Source organism: Danio rerio, chromosome 7 (genome assembly GCF_049306965.1).
Source record: "Danio rerio strain Tuebingen ecotype United States chromosome 7, GRCz12tu, whole genome shotgun sequence".
Lineage (NCBI taxonomy): Eukaryota > Metazoa > Chordata > Actinopteri > Cypriniformes > Danionidae > Danio > Danio rerio.
In genome coordinates, this window is record NC_133182.1 from 44,409,737 (window position 1) to 44,429,756 (window position 20,020).

At 35.7% G+C, this 20,020-nt stretch overlaps 1 protein-coding gene and 1 long non-coding RNA gene across 2 annotated transcripts in view; one reads left to right on the forward strand and one right to left on the reverse strand.

Annotated features, from left to right (window-relative positions):
* The window catches only part of cdh11 (cadherin 11, type 2, OB-cadherin (osteoblast)), a 97,870-nt gene extending 82,771 nt beyond the window's left edge, over window positions 1–15,099 (reverse strand). Inside the window, exon 1 of the mRNA XM_073906166.1 lies at window positions 14,481–15,099. The gene's annotated coding sequence lies outside the window, so the exon portion shown is untranslated. The remainder of the gene's footprint in view (window positions 1–14,480) is intronic.
* On the forward strand, window positions 14,371–19,461 carry LOC141375104 (uncharacterized). The gene is made up of 3 exons (XR_012382581.1): window positions 14,371–14,688; window positions 17,046–17,166; window positions 17,995–19,461. It is a non-coding gene; the product is annotated as an uncharacterized lncRNA (long non-coding RNA).
* Window positions 19,462–20,020: the final 559 nt, after the last annotated feature.

The following is a 20,020-nucleotide window of genomic DNA, read 5'->3' on the forward strand; positions in this document are numbered from 1 at the left end:
TTCTGCAGCCCTCTCCAGTTTCAAAGCAATATGCCATTTTTCAATAGTGACTGTGGTGTTGCACAGAAAAAAAATCACAATGCAGAACAGCGCAACCCTCAACAAAGCTCATTTTGAAAATAGGTCATTATGCTGTAAGACCATTACTCTGGTCATCATGTCAGAGCCTAATTGTAGGTTAGGTCTATAATTATGGTATCCATTACTGCCCTGCTAATTGGAATGTCTATTCTTACCATTGTGCTTTGTTGATTGAAATTGGTAGTCTACCAAAACTGCAGTTTGACCCACTTCTTTTCCATTTATGACTTGGGGTTGAAACAGAAAAGTTTATTTTCCTATGAGTTTGGATCATGCAAAAAGAAAATAAAACCATGTTAATATCACTGTTCAGAATCCCATTTGAAATCAAGAGAGATGCAAAACACTCAGTTTAGATTGAGAGTTTAATGAGATGAAAATAATTTCCTTGCCTCTGTTCGATGTTGTTTTTTTGCAGCAGCGTTATAATAAAGGAAGACAATACTGATTGTTCGCAAAAAAAAAATTTGATTTCCTTAGGCATATTTATGAATTGGTGTTCCACACTCTCAGACTGAGGAAGTGTAGATTGTGTTCATTAAGAGCAGCTCCTGGTCATATTCTGCATGCACTCTATCTACTCCTGTCTTTACGGCAAGAAATCTCAAACATGATCCTCTCTCCATCAGCCGTTTGGCTGGGGATATAGTGAACAATCAATTCAGTCAGATTATTAGCCCGTCTAATAATTGAATTGAGCTGTCGCTTGGGTAATGGATTCACTGCTCACACGGTGGCTTCAGCCAAGGCTGGTTTAAAGAAGAGTGTGCGAGCGAGAGAGAGAGATGTAACGAATGAGGGGGTGGGGGTGTGAATGAAAAAAAGAAGAAAAAAGCAAAAGAAGGAGAACGACGGCGTTGGCAGTGATACCTCAGGATGGCAGAGCAATCAGATCCATGTCAGTTTTTAATCAGCTTTCTTGGAGGCACAAATTAGCCGTCACATAAGGAAAACGTCTTTCTTTGCCTTTCTGTATTGCAAGTATCAACTCAAATTTTTACATCTAAAGAGAGCCTGTCGAGGCTTCTTGGAAAGATTCCATGGCAGGATTTATACAGTTTGTCTTATTAACTTTCCGCCGGAGATTATACGACAGTAGCAACACATTAGAAACTGCTAGACTGAAGCCACCATTTAATATGCTAAAAAGCCAAAGACGAACATGTCTTTTGTTGTTTCGCCATTCATTCGCAGCAAACAAATGACTGCCAATATCAATTGCATGGTCTTACAAGGGCACAGTTGGGTAAACAAAACCAGACACCCATGCCAATGCGCAGCCGATTCAAACACGTTCCACCAGGCTTTGGATTTCGACACACTTCAGAACTATTATTACTCGGTGTCTGTTGTTTTGATCATGTATTCGTTGCAGAAACAGAGGAAGCAGCCAGACACATGCGCTCTTTGATATAATATCCATTTTGTCTAACCCTATTTTAATCCATTACGAGACACTGATATCTGTTGGTGGATCAGAGACCTGGCAGGGGTCTCGGCTCAGAGCACGGAGAGGCGCTGATTACTCACTCTTTTGCGGCGGGAGTTCAAATGAAAGAAAAACAGAACAACCTCAGTCACAGTAATGGAGTGGTACATCTGACACCTTATCAGCTGGAGGTGCTCATCAGAGAGAACTCGCTTTATTTTCTTTAAGAGATTCTCCACAGATATGCTTGCGAGTGGGGTGCCGCCTTTCTACTTTAGGTGATTCTGGAAACACGGGGTCCTTGCTCTTTATCAGGTCATGTCACATCAGACAAGTCACGGATCCACTGTGAACAAAGCAAACAAACAGTCTTGTTTTTCTCACTGTTGCCTCTTAATCGTGCTTTTTTTTTTTTTTTAAAGAAAGTTCCTCCATCTATGATACTCACTTTTTCTCACTTGTGGTCCATGACTAGAGTGCATCATTTTTGTTCCAGAAAATCTAAAAAAAGTCCCCTGTAAGAACTGTTACCCTAAAAAAATGCCAAGAGTTTCATCTTCATAATGAACCTTGTCATTCTAAATGGAAAATATACAAGCAAGAGGAAGGCCTATGAATAATTTAATGAGGAAATCATGAGGAAAGCCTTTCACATTACTGCAAATGATTACTTTTTTCTGCTGATACGGGTCTTTATGATGAAACTGGCTAATTGCTGGTGCTGCTGGATGACAGTTTCACTCTCAGGCATATATGCTAATAAGGAACCATTTCAGCGGTGTCATTTAAGCAATGGAGAATTCTTTGAAAGAACACAAAGAACTGCCTTTGTCTCTCAAATGACAGCATACACCAAAACACATATACAGTTGAAGTCAGAATTTACAGCTCCCCCTGTTTATTTTTTCCCCAATTCCTGTTTAACTGAGAGAAGATTTTTTCAACACATTTTTAAACATAATAGTTTTAATAACTCATTTCTAAGAACCGATTTATTTTATCTTTGCCATGATGTGGTAAATTATATTTTACTAGATATTTTTCAAGACACTTCTATACAGCTTAAAGTGACGATTAAAGGTTTAATTAGGTTAATTAGGTTAACTAGACAGGTGAGGGTAATTAGGCAAGTTATTATATAAGCATGGTTTGTTCTGTAGAGTAAAAAGTATAATCTAAAATATAACAATGACCTTAAAATGGTTTCTAAAAAAATAAAGTTGCTTTTATTCTAGCCAAAATAAAACAAATAAGACCTTCTCTGAAAGAAAAAAATATTATCAGACATACTGTGAAAATGTTCTTGCTCTGCTAAAAATCATTTGGGAAATATTTGAAAAAGAAAATAGGCTAATAATTCTGACTCCAACTGTATATTTGTTTGGGTGGTTTATGAGGACTCTCTATTGGCATACTGTATTTTAAAGTTTAAAAACGCTTATTATGTCACCTAACCCTACCCCTAAACTCAGAAGAAACCTGTGGCAAATTTTGAATATGGAATACTTTTAAGCCAAAAGTAGTTTGCCTGTCGTATTATAGACATCTAGGACAAATAAAATACAGTAGTCCCTCATTATCCGCAGGAGTTACATTCTAAAAATAACCAGCAATACAATCTGCGAAGTTGTTAGCTTTATTTTTTATAATTGTGATAGATGTTTTAAGGCTGTAAAACCCCTCACTATGCACTTTATACACTTTTCTCAGACAGGCATTAACACTTTCACACCTTTCTCTCGTTTAAACACTCTCAAAGTTCAAACCTTCAAAGAAAAAAAAAAAAATCATTCAGTATTATAGAATGAAACCAAAGATCAAAACCATTTGATCTTCATTTATATACTCTATAATGTCGCCCTACAGCTGGAAAACTACCTTCCTTTAGCATGTTCAGAAGTTCAACTTTTTGTGCGATGGTTAGCATCTTCTTATGCCTTTTGGGTGAGACCGCAGATGCTTTTGTTGGTGCAGAAGGTTTAGTTGACATTGTGGGGACAAAACTTGCAAACACAGTACAACACTTCATGTCACACTGCTAGTGTTCGAAGATATATGTACATTTGGCTGAACGCATTCTATACTGTATGGGAGACACAGCATAGAGGGGATTTATTGATACTGGTCTACAGCAAATCAGGATACAGAACACAATGCACTAATCAGGACGTAGAAAATTATTTTGAAAAAAAAAAATGCAAAAAAATAATCAGCAAAACTGCAAGGCCACAAAAAGTGAACCACTATAGCGAGGAACCACTGTTTCAAACCAATGTTTTGGTCAATTGAAACATAGGGAGACAAGTTTCTATTTATACCTCCTGTATAATGTTATTTTCACTTTTGATTTCTGAAAAGAGGGAGTAAGTGTATGCATGGGATCGTTTCTGATCTCTCATTGTTATATTGCAAAGTAAGCTTATACAATTTACAAATTACCACAGAGAACAGGAATTCGGAAAGTAATATTGAGAGCAGCTTTATTTTCTGCTTTGATTAACTCAAAAGTACACCAAACAGTGTGGTCTTGTGACCCATAAGAGAACACTGTGCTTTTTCACTTTTTAAACAAAACTTACAATTTCAGCTAGCAAAGTTAAAATCCTTTCTGGCTTGCAAGATTCAGTAACATATCCCTTAATGTTAAAAAAATGGGGTCAGTAGGCAAAGGCAGTCTGTTTGAGACTCTTCTGGGAATAGTGAGAACAGCTGAGAAGATCATCAAGGTCTTCCTTCAGTCTACCATAGACAGTTTCACAACACACTGCATCCACAGAGCAACAAGTATTGTGACCAAATGCACACACTCGTGCACACACACATGTCTTTACTCTCCTGCAACAATGGATTTGTTTCTGCACAGCCGGATTCTATAATAGTTTCTTTCTACACGCCATTTGAATCCCCAATACAACAGGACTGGACCAACACACATAAATACAAAAAATACAACTCTGTTCTCATTTTTACAAATGACAAATAGTGTGCTATTTATTAGTGCTACCCAGCCACTGTTGGGTTTATTATTAAATGTTCAGTTTATATGCAGTTTCACATCTACTTCATTAAACCAGGCTTACATTGTGAGATATAAAAGGTCTTTTATGATTGTACAAACATGATTTCACTGAAATAAGACATAAATAACAGAGCATGTTTATTTGGCTCATGAAATGCCTATAATAATAATAATAATAAAAATAATAAAAAATAACAATAAATAATAGTAATAATAATAATAATAATAATAATAATAATAATAATCACGCAACACTTGTTTTTAAGCACTAATATTTCTTTAGAGGGAAAAACTGATCACAAGAGCCAACCACTGGCTGCCTGCCAATAATCAAAGACTACATATTTTGTCCTAGAACTATAGGAATATTTATGCTTTGTATTGATATTCAGTTTGTTTTGTTGTTATTTCTCTTGATACCTGCTGTGCTCAGCATATAGAAGGATATCCCTAACAAATCCTTCATTAAAATGAATATTTTCTATAGGATGCTTGACAATATTATTATTTGTGCATATACATTAGCTTAGTCAGTACTGAAGCCAAATCTGGAGCTAATCTAATAAAATAACTTACAATAATCCTTTAAAAACCAGTATCCCTAATTTATGTTCAGAAAAAATGTGAAATAACATTTTTCAAAAATAGCAAAAATCAAGTGAAACAAAAATATATACAATTTTGTTAATATGTTGTATTTTTTCGCAATATTTTGCATTAATTTAAATGTAAATGTGACTAAAAATATTATTTTATTAAGTATATCTGTTTAATAAATCTGTATATGTTATATTCACTGACAAATGGATACAAATATTTATTTTCAAAATGGGGTGTATATGCTGAGCACTGTAGATATTTTTATTATATGTTGTTCTGTATATTACCCTAGTGCAATTGTAGCAGTTTTACTATGTAATTTGTGATAACAATAAAAAACAGCTTGACATTACTTGGCACATGAGTGTTTACATGATGAGTTATGCTGTCTGAAGTGTTTTCAGTTGCTGCTGGAAGTGTCAAAACTGACAAGCTCAAAGTGTTCAGACCCAATTCACACCTCTATGTGATTTTATTGACAAATTTCTTCTTAATATTAGATGTAAACAGGACCTTACTCAACCTTATGATGTTTAAAACCTCAACAGAAGAAGCAGACTAACACAATGAAAGTCAAAGCATCCAACTGAACATTGTTTAAGAACCCATTCACTTTTACTGTATGCAGGGCTGAATCAAGAACATTTTGGGCCCTGAGGCTATAGCAAACCCAAAGGCCCAATTTATTTTATCACCTCACAAAAGCAGCTTTGTTTTGCTATTATTATTAGTAATATTGTTAATTTGCTAATTTATATTATTATATAATCTAACTTTCCACTGGATTTATATCAGATTTTTATCATTTTTTTTATATTTTTTTTACCAAAGTAAACATACAAGTATACAAAATTAAATTAAATTTTTTAAATGTTAAAAAGGCTGCTAAAATCAGAAAAAAAAAAACAAATAACACACATTTGCAATACCTGAGTGCTTTATATTAAATACTTTAAATAGGGTTATCTAGAAATCTCTAAAATATCCATTCTTCTAATTTCCCATGAAGGTTAGCAGTTCAGTTTTTTTTTCTTTTCTTTTTTTTCCTCAGATATGCTGATGAAATCCAGCACCAATATTTCATTGCTCCAGATTATTACTTATCGTTTTTTTTAAAAAGGCGAAATTAACTCATTTGAAAGTTTGCTTTCTGTTTCAGTTAAACTTAAACCATGTATGTTCTTGAGATAGATTCTCCACAGCGATAGCCGTTTTGATAACAGTTTGTGTAGGCCATTTGATTTGGTCACACTTTCTAGGCTATGAGAGAACTAGGTTGTGCGGCCAAGACATTGCTTCAGTTATGTATGTCCATTGAAATGTAACGGTGTAAACAGTTTCTGAAAGGATCTAGCTAAATTTATTTTTAAAATGACAAAACATAGTTATTATTTTACACAAAAATATTATATGTAAATTATACGTGTAAACATGTATTATACGTGTAACGTTTCGAGCCGGCGGCTCTTCATCAGACTACATCAGTCTGATGAAGAGCCGGCGGCTCGAAACTTTACACGCTCTGTGTCAGCCTTTTTAATTTAATAAATTTGTATTTTTGGAGCCTTGGTGTTGCCGCCTTTGATTTACATTTAATTTGCACTTTTTGCGGTTTTGGCTGAGCACCCAATTAAGAGAGATGTGCGTGCTTTTGTACAGTTTTTTTTACATAAAAATATTATAAAAACAAATGCAACAAAATTCTTGAATATATTGTTAATTTCTTTATTTTATTGGCAAAATTTCACATACACAAATAGAAATTTGCTAGGTCATCTCCCACACTAATTTTTCTTTTTTTTTTGTATCAATTTTGCTTTCTTTATTTTAAAATTGTTAAAAAGCAAAAATCTGACTTTGTAGCTGCCTATCGCTCTGGGTGGCAACCTGCTGCAAACGTAGGTCTACCGGTGCTTCTATTGGCTGTCACTCAAGAAAGGTGTTTTTTATTTGCATAAAGTTGATTCTCAAGTCGCTCACTCTCCATTGAAATGAACAATCGCTTGTTGCTTTGCTGCTGTGAGTCGCTCATAGTGTAAATGAGGCTTGATTGAGCTACAGCCACTCCGAGCCATAGTTTGGCAGCATCACTGTTTTTGAGCAGCAGCGAGCCAAAAGTAATGCTTCACATTATCAACATGCAAAAACATAACGCAAAGAGGTGTTTTCCGCATCATGATGCAAATTAATTAATCAGCCAATCACATACGCTCTCCTCTCACAGACTCTGCTGCTTCAGCTCCACCTAGCACTTGAGTTAATCCGGCCATGACTGTTTGTGTAAAAAAAAAAAAAAAAATCATTTAGAAACATCTTCCTTTTCTTTTCACAGAAAAAAAGAGAAAGTCATTCAGGTTGGAGCGACATGAGTGTGAGTAAATAATGACAACGTTTTAATTCATGGCTTGATCCCTTTAATCTAGTTTAACTTTGCCAGTCAAGCTAAGCACTTCCACTCGACTGTTTACTGTATGTTCTGAGTACAGTCCCTGCATTTTAATAAAAGTAAACGAGTAAAAGTAAGATCTGCTTTGGACAGTTGGCAATGAGTGCAGGACATTGGCAGGTATAGCGGATATAATTGAATGGGGCTGTGCTGCAGCAGCTAATGGAAAGGAAACAGGCTGCTGAGCTCAAATGGGAATCTTTGCCACCATACGGAGGGCTCCTGCTGCTCTGGTGATATCCAGTAAATAGGATTGAGCCCAATGGGGTTTCGTCTACTGGATGCCATGGAGTCTCCCCAACCCCACGGCCATGTGTCACCCACTAATCAGATCACAAGAAGCATGATACCCCGAGACCACTTCTGAGGGCATACAAGGAAAATGATAACAAGCTCCAACAAACGGATCAACCAGGCAATGCAAAAACGGAAGAACATCATTAATTCTTATTTCAATATTTTCCTTTCATTTTTTTTCCCCCCTCGCAAATTAAAAAATTTCTAGGAGATATATCAGCATATTCTCCAGAGTTGTGGTTTAGGGTTATATGAATATGGAAAACATAATAGCATCAGTCTTTTTTTGTTCTTTCTTTCTTTCTTTCTTTTTTAATTATCAAGTTGGCATTGCGTTGACTTTGACACAAACCAGCAGACATACATGACTTATAGCCCCTGGATAGTCTTCTTTTATTGTTTCCAGCAAATATTTGAGTCTTATGAACATAACCCTGAAATGATTTAAAGAATAAACTGGTTCCTGTAAGCTCTAGGTGATGTTGATTATACTCTGATGAAAACTAGGCCTTGGCCCCAGGCAAGCATTTAGTAAAAATTAGTTTATCCAGCACTGTCCATCACAAATCAAGGTCTTTCTTTTTTAACTTTACCAAGTGCATTGCAGCTTTTTCCTATTTTACACCCTGTTGGAAAAGGTTCGTGTCTATTTTGATCCTACAGTAGGTTTTTGAGACACCATCTTCTGTTCTGTATTTAACATTAACCAAGTTTCTATCAAATCTTAGCTACTGATCTCTTTGTACAATACTGGTGTTCAACACTTTTATCTGGTCTTATAAAGAATAGATTCACAAATATGGTGGGAATATTCTTAGGATTTCTCTCGTATCAATGTTCCTGAACATTCTTACAGGAATCTAATTTTACAGACATATAAAGTCAAACCTGAAAGACCCGCACATAAAGTTGGCTAGGAAATATTGATATAATACGTCCACTAATTGTTTCTTGCTGTCTTTTTCACTCTATCTAACGTCATGCATTTTTACAGACAGTATTTATTACAGCTTTACTGTACCTGGGTCTTTAAACCATAACAAGTGGAAATTCCCAGTAAGGCCAAAGAAATACATACAGTTAAAGTCAGAATTATTACCTCCCCTTTGATTTTTTTTTTCTTTTTTAAACATTTCCTAAATGATGTTTAACAGAGCAAGGACATTTTCACATTATGTCTGATTTTTTTTTTCTTTTGGAGAAAGTCTTATTTGTTTTATTTTGGCTAGAATAAAAGCAGTTTTAAATTTTTTTAAAAGCCATTTTAAGGTCAAAATTATTAGCCCCTTTAAACTATATATTTTTCCGATAGTCTACAGAACAAACCATCGTTATACATTAACTTGCCTAATTACCCTAACCTGCCTAGTTAACCTAGTTAAACCTTTGATTGTCACTTTAAGCTGTATAGAAGTGTCTCGAAAAATATCTTGTAAAATATTATTTACATCATGGCAAAGATAAAATAAATCAGTTATTAGAGATGAGTTAATAAAACTATTATGTTTAGAACTGGGGCTAATAATTCTGACTTCAACTGTACATATGCTTGTTTTCCATAGATTGCCATTAATATTTAAGCACTTCCAATCAAAGTGAAAGTTTATATGTATATAATATATGTATATGTTCTGTTTTGCTTTTTCATGTCTCCAGTTTCTTGAACAAAATCCTTCTTTGCTGCAAGTCTGAGCTGAGCGAGTTAACAGCTGTCACTGTCTTAAACAAGGTGGATGTGATTTGCACTTCCTTTCAAGCACAATCCCAGAGTCACCTCTCAGACAGCGTCTGGGCCATACCTGTCACTCAGTTGCCTTGTTTTTTTCACTAAAGTTTCCCCTCACCCTGTGGGGGACACTCAATCGAGCCACGCTGTCACAACCTATTGCCCCTTCATTCCAAATCATCCATCAATCTGATCAGAGACACGACCCACCGTCGAGCCAAAGACATAAGACCTGTGAAATTCATCTGCTGGTTAGTGCTGCTACAATTAGAATCATGTTACATGTTGCCATCTACAGCGAAACATTCTCAAAGCCAAACTTAATCATGGTAAGCATGCAAATATGTGTTACCTAAATCTAAATTTAAAGAAATTCTGATAATATTGTAAAATTTGTTTCAATATGATACACTGTAAAAAGTAATAATCTACTAATGCTGTCATAAAAATACAAATTTACTCCATAAAAATGTTAAAAAAGCATTACAAAATAAGTTAAATATTACTTATTTTTTCAGTCGCTAACAAGTGCTTACCCATACTTCAGATACTTTTTCTAATCTCTTAACAAAGACTCACAATTACAAAACACAAGTGGCCAAATGGATATATATATATATATATATATATATATATATATATATATATATATATATATATATATATTTATTATTACTTTTTTTTTTTTTTTCTCAAAAATACATTTGATTGAATATTTACTGGCGACGCAGTCGGAGTCACCTCCGGGTGCTACAGTTTCCCCTACAGTCCAAAGACATACGGTACAGGTGAATTGGGTAGGCTAAATTGTCCGTAGTGTGTGTGTGTGTGTGTGTGTGTGTGTGTGTGTGTGTGTGTGTGTGTGTGGGTGGGTGGGTGGGTGGGTGGGTGGATGTTTCCTAGACATGGGTTGAGGCTGGAAGGGCATCCGCTGCGTAAAAACGTGCTGGATATAGGGACTAGGCCGACAAAAAAATTAATGAATTAATATATACCAACTATTTCAAAATAGAGCACATTTTTCACTGCACACGCTAATTTTTCCAGAACTCTGAAAGTGTTTCTGTCAGTATTTCTGATTCTGTCAAAGTATAGCTCTTGTTTTCACTTCACAAGCTACATGCAGTCAATCAACGTACACCAGATTTCAAAATACTGGCTATTGTTGACATAACAAAAACTGCAGGGACATTTATGTTTCAGTTTTACAGGTATTTTCATGGAAAACATGCAATCCACCATTTTCTAGGGGTTTTTCACCTTTAATTGTGATAGGACACTAGAGATTACAAACAGGAAAGTATTGGGAGCAAAGAGAGTGGAAGGGTTGGCAATGGACCTCAAGCCAGGAATCAAACTCAGATCACAGTGAGCACCATGGTACACTTAACCACTAGGCTATTGGCGTCAACGCAATCCACCATTTTAACACTACATTTCTTGGTTGGGAACTGTATGTCCACATGTATAAAATAATAATAATAAATAAATAATTAAATAAATAAATAAATAAATACAACAACAGCACCCCTCAAAGTCCTCCTTTTACTGTATAAGTGTAAATGTAGTCTAAGCCAGACTAGAATCTGCTGTGGTTAGCCCAGTTTACCCAACATGTATCGGTGTCATAAACATAAATAGATGTGTCAACTATTCAATTGTTTGTTTATTATCAGCTGAGATCTATTTTTGATATTGATATTGTTCTTGAACTGATATGATTGCAGAAGCAGAGGTTTTTATACTGTATGTGTTGGGAGGTATAGCTTGTCTGTTAAAAAAATGTAAGCAATGTGAAAATGTGTTTACTGACTGTATATTGGGTGAAAACAACATGACATTTGTGAATGGTATGGCCACAAAAGACTGATGCTGTGCTAATTATGTTTAGAGTTTTGAAAATGTGACAACTATAGTTGGACAAACGCTTGTTAGTGACTGAAAAAAAAACATTAGACTGTTAAGTAAGGGTTGGTAGAATATGCTATTGAACCTACTCAACTCACTTTATTTCTATAGCACTTTCACAAACCACAATGATTACCAAAGTGCTGTACATAAAACGCACGTAAAAATTCATAAAACCAAAATACATAAACTCGCATCACATGATTAAAAGCTAATGAAAATAAGTGTTTTCAGTGACCTCTGAAAAGACTTAAAAGTTTGAGCTGTTCTTAAAGAGAGTGGAAGATCCTTCTAAAGTCTCAGAGCTGCTACCAAGAAAGCTCTATCACCTCAACATTTTAAGTGTGATCTAGGAACTTGTAAATAGAAACAATCCATAGAGCGAAGAGATCTCATTGGTTGGTGCATAATAGTTAGCTTAGAAATATACTCAGGGGCCAGACCATGGAGGGATTTATAAACATACAACAGAACTTTGTACTGAATTCTAAACTGGATTGGCAGCCAGTGTAGAGAAACAAGTACAGGTGAAATTTGTTCTCATTTTTTTGTGCCTGTTAAGAGCCTAGCAGCTGCGTTCTGGACTAGCTGCAGTCACGAGAGAGAGGCCTAACTCACACCCAGAAACAATGCGTTACAATCGTCCAGACGAGAAGAGATCAAAGCATGAACAACCTTCTCCAAAATCACTGAATGGAGGACAGACTTCAGCTTGGCAATATATCTAAAATAGAAAAAACAATTTTTGACAACTGCATTAATTTGCCGATTAAATTTTAGCTCAAAGATGATACCAAGACTCTTTTAAGAGGAATGTATTTTCCCGGGAATCAATGACAAATTGCCATTAAAATTCGAACCTTTTTGGACAAAAACAATGAATTTGCACTTGTATTCATTCAGTTGGAGAAAGTTATTTGCTAACCAACACTTTAAATCAGCCAAACAATTAAGCAAAGCCTGAAGGGAGGATTGATCTGTAGATTTTATAGGGAAATAAATTTGAGAGTCATCAGCATATAGATGGTAATTTATGCCATGCTTTCCAAAAATTTTCAAAATGGAAGTAAAGGGAGAACAAAGCAGGACCCAGTGCTGAGCCCTGCAGAACTTCACACATTAATTGAACGACAGGTGAAGAGGAGTTGCCCAAACTGACTGATATAGTGCTTATCCTTCAGATATGAGGAGAACCAATCTAAGGCCAGACCCTGGATACCAGGGAATGTCATGATCCACTGTATCAAAAGCAGCAGTTAAATCCAACAGTAGAAGAACAACAGGGCTACCTGAATCAACCTCCAATAAAATCATTTGAAAGCCTCAATAGAGCGGACTCTGTGCAATGCCAAGCTCTAAAACCATACTGAAACTTATCAAAAATATTATTATTAGCCAGAAACTCATTCAGTTGTACAGACACAATCTTCTCTAAAATATTTGAGATAAAAGGCAATTTAGAAATAGGGCGAAAATTCTTCATGTCTGAGACATCAAGATTCGCTTTCTTTAGCAGGGGCTGAATAACAGCGTGTTTAAAACTAATAGGAACGATACCAGTAGAGAGACTTATATTTAAAATTGAAAGCACACTTGGACCAATTGAGTGCATCGCCTTCTTAAATAAGGTGGCAGGAATGACATCACAAGACGAACCTGAAGGCTTCATATGTGCAACAATGTCATTAAGTTATGACAGAGACACAGGAATAAAGCTGGCTGGATTTTTTAAGGGGCAACAGAAATTGCGGAAACATTGACTACAGGTGAAATCTGTGAACGAATTCCAACAATCTTATCAGCAAAAAAATGAAGAAATTTTTCAAAGGTGTCAACAGATGAAGAAATTGATGGCTGAAGGCTGAAGTATGGTATAAATAGTCGAGAACAGTACTTTTGAAATATGACAGTTCTTTTAAATTATGTCAGATAAATAATTTTATCTAGCTGCTTTGACTGCCCTTTGAAATGTTGTCAAGCAATCTCCCGATGACTAATATGAAACTTGTAGTTTGTCTTTAAGCCATTTATGCTCTGCTCTTATACACTCCTGCCTAAGGGCCCTAATATTGCTGTTCACCCAAGGCTGGGGCTTAACTTTCTTTTTCTTAATTTTAAATGGAGCTACAGAATTCAGAATATTAGAGCATATAGAGTTAAACTGGATAACTAACTCCTCAGGTCCCATATCAGAAGACGGAAACACAATAAGTGATCTTGATGAGCCAATATCTAAAGCAGATGTAAAATTACTAGCAGTGGAGGCGGAGAGGACACGAGTCTCAACAGCAACAGACAGCTTGACAATTAAAAGTAAAATACGAATTAAATAGAAAAGCCTTGTGGTCAGAAAAAACTGTGTCAGCAATTTGCAAATTACAGACAGAGAAACCAGAAGCTAGCACTAAGTCAAGAGTATGACCATGCTCATGTGTTGGGCCCACAATACATTGATAGACCGAAAGAGTCTAATAAATTATCATTTAACAAAAGGTCTGTTCGGACAGCTTGTGAATATTAAATTCTCCCAAAATTAAAATATTGTCAGCACAGGGAAAAATAGAAGATAAAAGGTCCGAAAAAACCACCAATAAAATCTTTATGATATGAGGGAGGTCTGTAAATAAGGGCACATAAAACAGACTTAAAAGAATTTAACATAAATAACTGAACCTCAAAGGAGGAATAAGATTCAGTAGGTAGTAATCTGCATTTAAACTTATTTTTAAAAACAGCAGCAAGGTTCCCAACACGATCAACAGACCTTGAAGAACAGTCCGGTGGAGAAAGTTCAGAAAAAGGAGCCATGTCACCAATGTTTAGCCAATTGGTCCCAAATCCAGGTTGTGTGAGAGGAAGAAGTCATTCAAAATAAAGGTTTTGTTTGAGAGAGATCTTGCATTGATCAACGCCATTGATATTGGAGCACAGCCAGAAAATGAAGTCGATAAATCGGCAGTTTTATGCAGCTTACCGCTACCCAAGAGACGTAGGTTTTGTAGGTTGACACCGCGTCGGCGGTTGCCGCTTCGAGTGAACATTCCGTGAATGCCGCCGCACCAAACCAGTGAAAGACGGGACGACTAGCACCAGATGCGAGCAGCTCGCTTGGGAGTGAAAATCGCCATCATCCAACCCCGGTCTTCGCCGAAATCCGTGTGAAAGCGGCCGGCTGACGTCAGGTAGGAGCAATTTAGGAGAGCTAGCAGATCCACACTATCCAGCGCAGGTATAGAAGAGATTATTAACATTGCCTTTCCTAAACTTTTTCAGTTTCACTAAGCGTCCTGCCCGCTTCCCATGCTTTCTTCGTCGTTTACTTAAAAGACATAAACAACCAGATGGCATACTCTCGTCAGTTTGGTTGGCACAGCTGAGTGAAAGTTCTGGATTGCGGGTCATATAATTCGTCACTTCAGAACGAATGTTTAAAAGAGTCTGGCGGTCATAGTCCAGTACAGAGGAAACTGGACACGTTAAAACAAAAAATAAAAAACAACTTAAAACTAACCGTAAAACAGATAAAAAGACGCATCACGCCGAGCAGCCGGCAAACATCCTAGCGCCATCTTGACACGTCACGACCACTGCCTGGTTATTTCATTTAATTTGATTCAAGTTATTTGTATTGCACTTTTAACAATAAATATTGCTTCAATGCAGCTTTACAAAATGTGCACATTATTGCATTACAATCAAAATCAGAAAAGTTGATGTTTTTAGTTATTCTAGCTTTATTATTTGACAGCAATTTTAACTTATCAACTAGTAACTAATAGTTTTCAACAGTTAAAGTATTGTATATGAACATAGTTAACCTGCAGTAAAATAGTATATAGTTGATGTCTATGTGTACATGTTCACTAAAGTGTATTTGTTGTCCTCAAAGTCTTCCAAGGTTGACATTAGTTAGATTAAAAAATATTGGGGAGCATCAAAATAAAGTGCTAGTAGATATTAAGCAGACTACAAATAACTAGATTACTAGAAAAGTTGCAAAATTTGAACCAACAGTATGGCAACCATGATAAAGTATTTTATCAAAAAAAAGCCAGTAAATATAGATTATTAAATTTTAGGTAACCATTACATAGTGATTTCAACACAAACTGTAAATTATTCTCTTTTTTCTCAGTCCCATAACAACCAGTGAGATGCAACAGGCCAAGGCCTTCAGCATTCAGAAATCCCTGTTTCAGACTGAAGGGGATCGAGCCATCCAGGGCCAGCTGGCGTGCTCTAACGCTCATTTGCAATGCCAAGAAGTGGCATGGGGCATTTCCTTAGTGACAAGACTGGACCACCGTGGCTAATCACTAGACAGCTTGGATAAAAATTGGAGCGCTATTTGCAGGAAAGGAAAAAAAAAACAGCACCCCAGACTGAAGAGCCGCATGTCATCCTCGCTTGAGCTTCATCCTACATTTTATTTAAAAAGTCAAATATGTAGTCAAATGTGGTTTAAGTGTAAAGTAAATGACATGGACACACATTTTATTTATTTATTTTTTATAATTTACATTTTTGCAAAAGCAAAAACATTCTGTCATCATTTACTTAACCTTATATCATTCTAAATCTACATCACTTCTTTCTTCCAAGAAGCATATGAAAGTGGTTTGGTATTTGACACCATTGACTTTAATTGTAAATAAATACAGTTCAAGTCAGAATGATTTGCCCTCCTGAATTATTAGCCTCCCTGTATATGTTTTCCCTCAATATGTTTTTAATGAAAAAAACAATAGATTTTATTAATCCATTTCTAACCGTAATAGCTTTAATAACTAATTTCTAACAACTGATTTATTTTTTCTTTACCGTGATAACAGTACTTAATATTTTACTAGATATTTAACCTAATCAAGATAGTTTAATTGGGAAAATCATTGTATATTGATGGTTTGTTCTGTCAAACAAATATTGCTTAAAACGATATAATATCTAATATTAAAAAAAAAAGTTTATTCTAGCCGAATTAAAACAAACATACTTTCTCCAGAAGAAAAATACATAGGGAATACTGTGAAAAAAAAATCAACTATATATCTTCTGTTGCAGTGGTTCTCAAACTTTTTTCATCAAGTACCACCTCAGAAAAAAATTGTCTCTCCAAGTACCACCAAAATGAGCAGTATTGAAATACAGTAGCGTAGTAGACCCAGTAAAGCAGCTACAACTCTGCACAGTTAAAAAACGTGGCAGATTACCTCAGAAATATAGGTTATATGTCATATATGGCATATTATATACATCATTTTTGATAAATTTTGAAATGTGTGTAGCATGTACATGACATATTTCATTCCTCCGCGTACCACTAGAAGGAAGCTTGCGTACCACTAGTGGTACACGTACCACAGTTTGAGAACCACTGTTCTATTGTGTTCTAGAAGTAAGGATTTTTCATAGCTTTGAATAATATAAGAGAGAGTACAAGATATCAGAATAATAAACTGGTCTTTCAAGAGTATGCTTGGTGTACCAATTATGCTTTTTAGCATGTCCTCTCTTAACCTCTCTTGCCCTTCGCACACAGGCACACAACATTTGCATGGCTTTTATGCTCTAACTCATCAAGACAGAACAAACAAAGAGGAAGGACAAAGAAAAAAAAGGCCTCTGGCTGATCCTGGTCACTCTCGTTCAGATTAATTCAGGTGGCTTTTTCCTTTCATCTCAGTATTGTTCATTATAGGAGCACAGAGCTGCTATGCAAACTATACTAGTGTTAATCTGCTGTTCATAATGCCTCTCATCCTAATGTTATTTCAACAGGCGGATGATCATAAGGTGGAAACTCATTATAGGCTCGGTTAGCTGATTGCTCACTGTTGTAAGGAAAATAATCTATTGTTAGTTACATACTTTTAAGTACTAACATGTACAACTCTGAAAACCTTTCTTTCTTTTATCACTCAGAAATAACCACCTTCAGAAGTCTACGTGTTAAAACATGTAAATAAAATTGATAAACACACAACTACTGGGTTCAAAATTTAAACTGAATTTTTAAACCCAACCCTTGGCTTTGTCCCAAATTAGGTTTAAACAACCCAGCGTGTGTAAAAGATTATGCACCTACAAGCTGTTTATATTTACAAACATACTGTACTCTAGACATTTAAAATGCGACTTCTAAAAGTGATTAAACGGTGAATAAACAGAAATTTGTACAGTAAATAAAGTGTATTCCAAACCTAAACTCAAAATACTTTTTCAAGAGTTTACATTTAGCTAATGATTGATTATAAACTGTGTTTGGCATGCTGTCCTGGGAGAGAGCCCTGAGCTCATAAGATGCTTGAGCCCTTGGATCTCTCCCATTTGCATGGCGAGAGGGGAGTTTCAGCTCAGGTAGATCTCAATAACTCTCCTGCTTATGTATGGCAAATGATACATTAGGGATTGTTATGAAGAGATATACTGCTGATTAAAAGCTCATCTGTGGTGCTAATTTGGTTTGGCAAATTCATCTATTTCGCAAGGTTTTGGACTGTGGGAGGAAACCGAAAAACCTGCGGGAATCCCACTCGAGCACAGGGACAACATGTAAACTTCGCACAGAAACATCGACGGGCCTTTTAGAGACTTTGACCAGTGACATTTCTGCTGTGAGGCAACAGTACTAACCACTGTGCCACCGTGCCACCACTCTTCAAAACGAATATGAGGTAAAAAACTCTGGTTATTTAAATGGAGTTGGGAATCATCCGATTGGTGAATCACATGTTAGCTAATGCGGGACCAGCTGTGGTCAATCATAAGCATCTGATCCTCTTGAAATTTGTTTATAAATAAACTTCACATTTTAAAATTTCCCATTAGACACCATAGTTACTATAATTAAATTGGCAACTATATGTTAACTAACTTTCAAGAATATATCAGTAGAGTAATTGTACTGTTTTGATGGAGTTATTGGTAGTAGAACAAGCTGCCATGCACATCAGACAGCCTGCTGGATGATCATCTAAATTTAGCCGGTATCAAGTAATACAGTATATTCCTATATGACATGGTGCAAAGTTACTAGTCGGTACAATGTCTATAAGTAATCATCAAAATAAATGTCACCTAAAATGCCATATAACATTTAGATTATTATATTCATCCTTCTAATTGCAAATCCTCTTAGAGATTTGAGCTATGACCATAACAAAATGTCATATATTCAGTATGTCCTGACAATGTCTGTTGTTTTATAACTGTTAATACTTTTTTTTTTTAACCAGGAGGTCAAATGATCAAATGATGATCTGCTGTAGCAATCTATCATATGCTACATTATGTTAAATCATTCTAGAAAATAAATAAAACACCTGAAAACATGCGAGAAATAAGCTAAAATGTGTTAATGATTTGAGTGTAAAATTCACTGACACAGTGCTTATTTGTACTAGCAAAATCTAGACGCATACATTAAACGTGTATTAATTTTCAACTTAAACACATGCTAGAAACATGATCATTCATTTATAAAGTGACATGCTTCAACAGTATTATATTGCCCTGGAACACGGACTATATAATATGCTGCAGAGCATGATTTAATGAATTCAGTACAGTGCTATTCTTGTTTTGTAAAAAACTTTACCATGATACATATTTTATAATGATACCTGCTATTAGCTTTAGGGCATCATTTTATGAGTGACAACACATGCTTGTTGAATAATAACCCTTGCAGGTGTAATGGTAGGATGTTTCGATTTGTGTCAAATATGAAGGTTTTTGATAGTTTTATGCATAAAGGTAAAAGCATGACTTTTACCGCTGTGCCAAATTGAAAGTTTGTAAGGAGAGTTTGTATATATTTATGTATGTACAGTATGTATGTATGCATGTATGTATGTATGTATGCATGTGCTTGTATGTATGTATGTATGTATGTATGCACTTTATGTGAATAAATCTGTGTGTGTACCTTGTATTTCTTACAATGTATTCCTTACCAAATGTCCCCACGAGTATTGCAATATAAATACATTTGCTGGCAGCTAGCTCTCTACAACTCTTACATGATGGCCTGGTCAGTACGTGGATGTGAGATCACATGGGAAAGCTAGGTTGTTACCAGAAGTGGTGTTAGTGAGCTCAGGAGGCACTCAACTTGCAGATCTTAATGTCTCATAATATTGATGGGGACTCTATACTGCTCAGGGAGTGCCATTCTTTGGATGAGACGTTAAACAGAGGTCCTGACTTTCTGTGGTCAATAAAAATCCCAGGATATCTTTCAAAAAAAGGTAGGGGTTTAACCCCAGCATTCTGGACAAATTTACCCATTGGCCTTTGTCTATTATGGCTTCCTAACCATTTCCATATCATTATTGACTTCATGTCTTCTCTCCACCAATCAGCTGGTGTGTGGTGTGCGGTCAGTTGGATGCTGAATGATGCAATGGTGGTGGATGAGGAGATTCCTTCCAATGTGCAAAATGCTTTAAGTGTCTAGAAAAGCCCTATATAAATGTAAGGAATTAATATTATCGTTATTATTATTATTATTAT